Source organism: Astatotilapia calliptera, chromosome 5 (assembly GCF_900246225.1).
Source record: "Astatotilapia calliptera chromosome 5, fAstCal1.2, whole genome shotgun sequence".
In the NCBI taxonomy this organism is placed as follows: domain Eukaryota; kingdom Metazoa; phylum Chordata; class Actinopteri; order Cichliformes; family Cichlidae; genus Astatotilapia; species Astatotilapia calliptera.
The window spans coordinates 6,902,587-6,910,964 of NC_039306.1; positions in this window are offsets into that span (position 1 = coordinate 6,902,587).

The window sequence follows — 8,378 nt, forward strand, 5'->3', positions numbered from 1 at the left end:
GTATGCATGTCCAGAGTCTGATCTTGTCCTGTCCAGCTAGACTTCGATAGCATCTTTGTTGGGATTGGAAAACAGGCTGAAAATCGATCACTGTGCAGCAGGCAGGTTTTTAACCCAGAATCTTTGAGGATTCAGGAAACACTTTTAACATTAGCTTCCTGGGTTTTTCAAACATTGCAGGATATTTATATTACAGAGAAACCGATCTTTATCACTGTGACTTAAGTGGACTAATGCAGATGCATTAGAGGGACTTATAGCTTATATTCAGTAATGCTTTAACTCATAGCTAGACACTTGTCTTAAATGGGTCGCATTGTATATGAAAGTAAATTCAGAAGAGTTTATTCATTTGTTGTAATAACTGGACTGATGTGAGGACAGCTCATCAATAAAAGATGGCTGTACATGTGCTGTATGACTGCTGCTCTCAACAAAACCAGACCTGCTGCCACTGACAGCCGAGGCTCCGCTGGCTTTTTAGTTGCTTCTGCTTTGCTTGATTTGGCAGCACCACAATTTGCAGTGGGATAAGAGTGTTAACATATATAGCTGCAGGGAAATTAATTACCCCTCGGATTTCTGTTGCTGCTGCTGTGTTGTGGAGTAAAATAAAATCCGGGGTGATTCATCCCGTGTTATTGTATCGGTAACAACTTGACAGTTTTTCTGTCTGCACGTCGTGGATGGATGCAGCGGAGCCGGGTTTGTGTCAGGAAACCCCATGTGTTCACCTGAGCCCAGTAGCTCCTGGGCTGTTTGGTTTGGCCACAGCAATGCGCAGCTTCAGGCTCAATAGTGGAAACCAACCAATATTAATTCACAATTTTTCATTTAAGTTGGGAAATAATCTATTCCCAAGGTAAATCGTGTAGGGATGTTTTAAAAATGCTGAAAGGATTAAAATTACAAGGTCTGCTACTTACCTGAAGAAAACGTCTGAGGCAACAACTGTAAGATACCAGTTAAAATATTCAAGTAATTCATTTGGCCAAGAAATGGAATGTGTAACACTTTCAGAACCACAGCTTTTCATCTGAACATGATGTTTTAAACCCATGAACATCCAGCAGGAGCTCATACTCATGGTGAGGCATCTGTTATTCTGTCTGTTCACATTCACAACTGATCCTCGTCCAGTGGTCATGATAATAATGAGTAATGGTCAGAATTTAATGAAACATGCATACAGTGATCACCTAATGGGTTTTCACAAACATTCTACTCAAGGTCAAGGTCACGTTTAGTATTTTCAATTTGAGTGGCATTACTCTGTCCACTTTGTGCAATACGGCCAGCCAGCGACAACAAACCTATCACTTTCTCTTTGTACTTCACACATCATAATAACCTGTGAACTGTGATGGATAGTGACCCAGATGAGCTATGATGTCATTGACATTCTGGTTTCTCTGAATTAAACCAGATGTAATCTGTTATTTTGTAATCTTTGAAAGAAATAGATGGATTCTGTTACCTTTTGGTACAAAGGTTTCAAAGCTTTCAGACTCACTTTCCAGTCTATTTAAAAAAATATTATCAGTTAACGTGTCGCCTGATGACGTAGCCGCCATCACTCCATCATCATTTAATGCAGAGTGGTGTCAATCTTGGCATGTATTACTGAGTACGTGGATTTCCCAAAATGTCAAATTATTGCATCAAGAGTGCAAAATTCATTTCAAATCCTGCTTCCAACTAGCGTTCAGCCTGATTAGCTTTAGCCCTTTTCCTCTGTGCTGCATGAGTAGCCTTCCTATAAATGTGTATTTGCTTTTGTCTGACCTCATTAAAACTCTGTATCCCTTTCCTATAATTGCACAGAAATATTTGTTCACGACTCATATAAAAGGAAGTCCATTCTGAGGTCTAGGATTCGAAATAGACGAAGAGATAAAAACTCTATATTTAAAAACCTTTTAAAGGTCTGTGACCCTGAGCAGAGGTAATCCATCACAGTCTGTAATATGCTTCTAAAACAACTCATGCATACAGAGTCTTATTAATAAGGAATTCGGGTAAAGTTACATTAACACGGATCAAACCTAAATCATGCACACATCTGTATATCTCACCATTCAAATCAACAATCCAGCGACCTGAACAGTGTTCACAGAAGGGCTGTTAAGAAACACTTGATACATGTAAGAAAGTAACGCATTAGTCCCTCTTCTTTGACTTTATATGAAACTGTCTGGATCTGTCCGTTCTTATTATCCATTTTAAACATTAAAAAACGCAACCCGGCTCTGATTGATCTATAACCAGCCTGCCTTGCATCCCGCCCCCCATCCCCACATACACACACCGTTGTTTCACTAGGTCTGTTCTTCATAGACCGCTATACAGAAAACTCAGTGTCTGCCTGCACTTTGAAGTTTGAAAAATACCTAAAATGTTTAATTATACATCACCTTGACACCTCTTTTTATGGTCTTAACTATGAGCCATAATTTCATTACGCATCCATTAAAGTGCACAATAAAAACGGTCCATCTTTTACTTCATTGAAACATTTTTGGCTTGTTTAAATATGTCCTTAATTTATTTTCCTTCTCAAAGTTTTGTGAGTGAAATAAAATACTCCTCATGGCATAGCTGCTTGGCACATAAGTAAGCCAAATTTCATGCAAATTTTCTATTTACAAGAGGTCTCTGTAAGACCTCGGGGGGCCTGAATGGTTTGAAAAATAATTGGCAGAAAGGTTGGATCCAGGACAACTGGCAGTAAGTGATGCAGTCTGGAAGAACTGGCCTGTGGCAGATCCATCCAACACACACCCTTTCAATCATTTGTGTGATCTTAACCTTAGAACAGAAACATGACCCGATTTAACAAGCCACCAGGACTGACAGACAGTCCAGAGGGGAATGCTTCTGTCAAAATGAGTCCCAGAGGCAGCAAATATGCTAGAAATGTATCTCAAACTGGATGCTGTGAGTTACTGTTCATCTGTAATGATTTTATGTGGCAAAGGAGAATGAATTATGGGTTTTCTTTCTGCTTTTTTCCCTGGGATCTGTTGTGACCTGGAGCGGCAAAGAGTTGTGTATTTCCTATTTTCCAATTTCCTTGTGTCTCTTCATACTTCAGTTCCACATTATTTCACAGAGACATATCGTGCTTTTTACAGCTAAAGTCACTTTAAAAAAATGACATCACTGATTATTAGAAGTTCTACAAATAAATGATTTCCCCACTGAACTCCTTTGAAGGTTTTATTGAAAATATATGACACAAAGTTTTGTAAACAACTATTGCACACAGAAGGCAATGTCTTTTTTTCATCCATCCACCCATCCATCCATCCATCCCTCCCTCCCACCTCCAATTTTGGGACAGCTGTCACTTTTAATTGTTCCATTTCTAACTACAAAACTAGAATTTATACTGAATTTGCATAACCACCTCATTTACTTTACTCTAAAGGGACTCTAAGGGAACCTATGGACTGAACTATCTATATGTAAATAATTGTGAGTGAAGCTGTGAAAACTAGCTCCACCTTGATGGAGTAAAATGCAGCTTGCACACACTGAACTAGTACATTAAAGAGTTGCACTGAAACACACTTGAGATATTGTGTTTTACTTAATATTTAAGTTTAAACTACTTTGCATGTGATAGCTGTAGGTCTATTATTGGTTACTTAAAGATGGCTTTTAAGCTGGTAAAATTATATATTAAACTGCCTAAAAGTATGAAGGGCAGTTAAATAGTCCCAACAATACATTTTTCATACTCATTAAGAGATCATTAAGATAGCATATACAACACTCTCTGGTGCCAGTATTCCTGAAGAATCAATATTTTTGAGCCTTAAAGTACATTTTTCTGGGAAAACTCCAGTATTCCTCTTGAAGTACAGGACATTTTTCAAACTACAACACTCCTCACACAACTTACTAGTGTACACTTTTACTCATAGCTTATTTTTCTGCTTATGCATATATAATATAACACATATTATACATACACTGTTACTTAAATGGGATTTTGAACAGGAGACTTTGTATAAGTTAAAAGCCGAAAAGTCTTCCACCACTGTTTTATTGATAGATGAAGAATTCATTTTATGAAAGTAAAAAAAAGAAAATTACGTGCTGGAATGAGGTGCTGGATCTGTTCAGAGGTTGGTTAAGTATATGAGCATGAGGTCATGACAAAAAAGGAGCCCGCTCTTTGTTTGGCATGAGATCAAGCAGGAAAAGTGCAGTCGCTGCCCCATGTTACAGCACTGTGGGCAGAGACACAAAGCCTTGTTGTGCAGTAGGACACGTTTCTCAATAGAAACCCATTTGTTTCAACTGAGCCAGCCAACTTATGGCTGATGATATCTTTTATGAAACAGCTGCAGCTCATATTCTTATAGAAATAATGGGATTTTCTTAACAGACCCTGAAATTTGAATGAGTGAGCGAGGTTGGAAGTCGTCCATACTACTGCAGTGATGTCATCTCAATTACGTGTGTATATCTGTGTGTGCGTGTGTGTGTGTGTGTGTGTTCATTTTTATGGGAAAGCAGGAGATGGGAGAAAAAAAACATACCTCTCCTGTATTTCTAATGAATCTCTGTCCAAAAGCAGCACTGTGTCTTTCTTTTACCAGAACATTTGTCAGACTAAACCACCAAACTGTTTGTGGTCTGGAAACTTGGTTTAGCCGAAAGGAAACTCCTTAGGGTTTGTTTTGTTTTGTTTCTTCTTTTTTTTAATTTCTTTTTTTTTTTTTTACAGTCTATAGGAACATTCTTAAAATCGTATTCCAAGGTCAGCTCGTCAGAAAAAAGTCTAACAGCAAAGTAAAGAAATTTATTTCTTAAATAAAAGCTAAAACATTGCATGTGCTATGTTGCAGAAGTCCATGGGAACGCAGCTAAACTGCACAGGTGGTAAATTGGCTACTTTTTCTTGACTGTTACACTGGGCCCTAATTAAGAGGCTCATTGTTACATTTTGTTGGTGACTGACAGATTTTTGGACATCTTTTCTAGTCTGGAAAATGTCAAGTGAAGGAATTTTGGCCAGTTTTCTTATGCATGACCACTGTGTCCCTTAATACTTGTGTTTCTTTCACTTGGTTGCCTTTTAGAAAATTAAGCAATACAATTTTTTTTGGTATGAACTGAATAGTTTGACAGTTTGATAAATAGTCTATGTGTATTCAGTTTCTTGTGAGAGCCAAATAAAAGAAACAGGTTGCCTAACTTAGTTTCTTTTCAGTTACAAGCAAATAATCTGTATAATGCTGTTCCCTATTTTTATTCGTTTTGCTAAGCTAAGCTAAACTACTTAGTCAACTGTTCTGAAAGTAAATATGTGTACATTTAACTTTTCATGTGTTTTTTCCTTTTGGATTTTGACAATTAATAAATGTGCATTATTTAGGAGACAATTTGCTAGATCTGTTACAGTAAATTTAGATTTGATAAACAAAATAAAGATAGCCTTGCCCAAGTTTTGCAAATTAAACAAATGAAGTATCCTTATTCTGTAGTGAGTTTTTCTGTCAATAGAAAAGAGGCAACCTAAAGGAGTCGAGAAATAAAGCTGCTATAGAAGTGCCAAAAACTCCAGGTCCTAAAATAGCATGTGAGATTGGTTCTAAAAACAAACCAGTCCCCACTGACTCTTGCTTTAAAATATCCAGCCCAACCCCCGTACATCTTAATGTCTGACTTTGCAGAAGAAATGCTACATATTTATAGCCTAATAAAATAAGCCTCTTTAGCTTTACTTCATGTAGTAGTCCATATTATCTGAATGCAGCAGATGTCTACAGTATCTGGGCAAGAAAGGCAAGTCCTGCTTGCCCAGTGCTCAGATAAAACCAAAAGGAAAGCAGACTCTCTCCTTACATTTCGGAGAGTATTTTATGTCATAACCACCTCTCAATGCCTGTCTGCAACATCCTTTAAATGACTTTCATCCTCTACCTACAGATGGCTGTTGTTTCAGGAAGGAAGCTTAACCTCGCTTGACTCTGATTCCACTTAAATCTGCAATTGTAGCACATTAGCAAGGCCTTAATGACGGAGATGGGATGTCTGCTCCCAGCATGTCTGGTTTAATAAAACTGACAGGTGCTGAACAGGTGCAGGCAAAACCATAACTTTAGGATAAATATTACTAAGAATTTACTTGTTTGGCTCAGTGTAGTTGTTTTGCCAATGCATCACCTTCATATTTTAATCCACCTGTAGATATAAACAGCTCGCCATGTCACATAGTGCTCAAACCTTTTAATTTAGCTGTTCCATGCAAAAGGCATGGTTGCTGGTAGCCCCGGTTTATTTTTATTTACATTTTGTTTTGTGGTTCCAAATTAGACTCTTGTTAAATATCACTGTGCACTGTCGATGCACTTTGCTAACCAAGTTGACTCGGTAGAATAGGTATCATTCTTTTGCACTATACTCCAGGAATATAAATTACTTAATTAATTAAAAGATGACTGTTTTTCTGAGTGTTTTCAGTGTTTTTCTCTACCTAAACAGCCAGTCTCTTTGTTTCCTCTGTGATAGGCATACAGACATTTTCCCTATGCAATACTCTAGAAGAAAACATTCTTTATAAACTAATTCTAAAAATCCAAAAATATCTGCTGAGGTAAAATTTATAAACACTGATAATTCTAGGTAGTGACTAAGAGGGTTCTTAGTCTTCTTCTAACTAACTGAGCTGGCTCTGTTTCTTATCTTTTCCTCAATCATTGCATTTAATAATCTGCTGGGCCTGATTACTAACAGGCTGGCCTTGCATGTCTTTCTGCCTTCACTGCATGGTGCACTAACAAAAACCACAAACAGACCCCAGGCCAGCCATCAAAAGCAAGCAAAAACCGACATTGATGTGTGTGGTTACTCCTAGATTCACTAAAAGTTTGATTTGTCTAGGTTCAAAATTGTTTTAATGAAAGATTCTGCATGTTATTGTGCAGATAAATGCCACTCATTTACTTCCAGTTTTTTCTTTCAGTCAGTTTTTGGGTCTTTTTTTGTGATGGCTCTGGGAGGTTACAGACCTATATTCTCCATTCAAGCCTGAAGGATGACCTCATGGGACTAGCAGCTGCCATCATCGTCCTTGCAGGAGTTAATAAGAACAGTATGCAGTCTCTGGAAAAAAAGACCGTCTTCTTTCTTTCTTTCTTTCTTTCTTTCTTTCTTTCTTTCTTTCTTTCTTTCTTTCTTTCTTTCTTTCTTTCTTTCTTTCTTTCTTTCTTTCTTTCATAAATTCCAGGAGATAACCATGTTGGCTTCATTTTTTTCATAAATACCCCTTTAATGTACTTAACAACAGTTCCCAGTTTTAAAGCTGGATCACAGCAGAAAGCCTGTGCTGAAGAACGAGCTGAAGCTGAGTAATACTTTCTATAATGTTTGGTGCTCATTTCTTATTATACAGACTGACAGATATTGTGTAAAAGGGTGTAGTGGATCACCAAAACCACATGATGCATTCATGCGTAGCTGATTGGCTGTTATGTTATATTTAAAGCGCTTAAGGGTTAGCAATGCTGATGCTGTGCAAGACTTCTATACTGGCTCTAATGGCTGACTCTTGTAAAGTAGCCTTTATTTATCTCTACGCAGCCCTTGCTTTATTTTCAGCTTCATTTATTGGTTTACACTTGTGTTTATTTGTGCTTATCTTTGTTTTGTGTTTTTAGTGCTTTATGGAGTGCATGACTTAGCCTTCCTCTTTGATACTGCCTAGTATGTTGGTCTGTTTTATACTTACTTGTATGTGGGAAAGTTCAGTGAAGATATTGACCCTCTAAAAAAGCTTTACAAATGCACCAAATAAAAGATGGTCACAATGCTTGGCTTTCTGTTGAACAAAGTAGATAAACTAGCAGTTAGAAAATCTTACTTCCAAAAACTCAAAGAATAGTTAACATTAGATTAGGTGGCCAAAAGCACAATGTTCCTCTGTGCCAGTGTGTTGATGGGTAACCCTTTGCTAACAAGTTCATCCCCTTGATATGTTGTTTTCACCCGATCTGGCAATTTAGGGGTGGTACAGGCTGCTTTATTTTCTAATAACCTTATTAGCGAGGAATCTTGCACAACGTAAGTCCCAGATATGCCTAATTCTTCCTCGCCACTATCACTGTTATGCAGGTGTTGATAGACCTGTGTACATGTGCAGAGTATTCAAGTGTTCAGTAGATAAAGGTCCAGACACTGGTGATGAGTTTGGATGATATTCTGCACTATGCTGAGCTGAGGTGCTTGAAGTCATTAGACACAGTTGTCAGGGTTTTACAAATGGACGACATCTCCAGCGCTTCACTGACTTCAGTCACAACACTGAATATCTGGAGCTATATATAAAAAATATTCCTCTGCTGTCTCCTGCTGTTGCTCCTCTT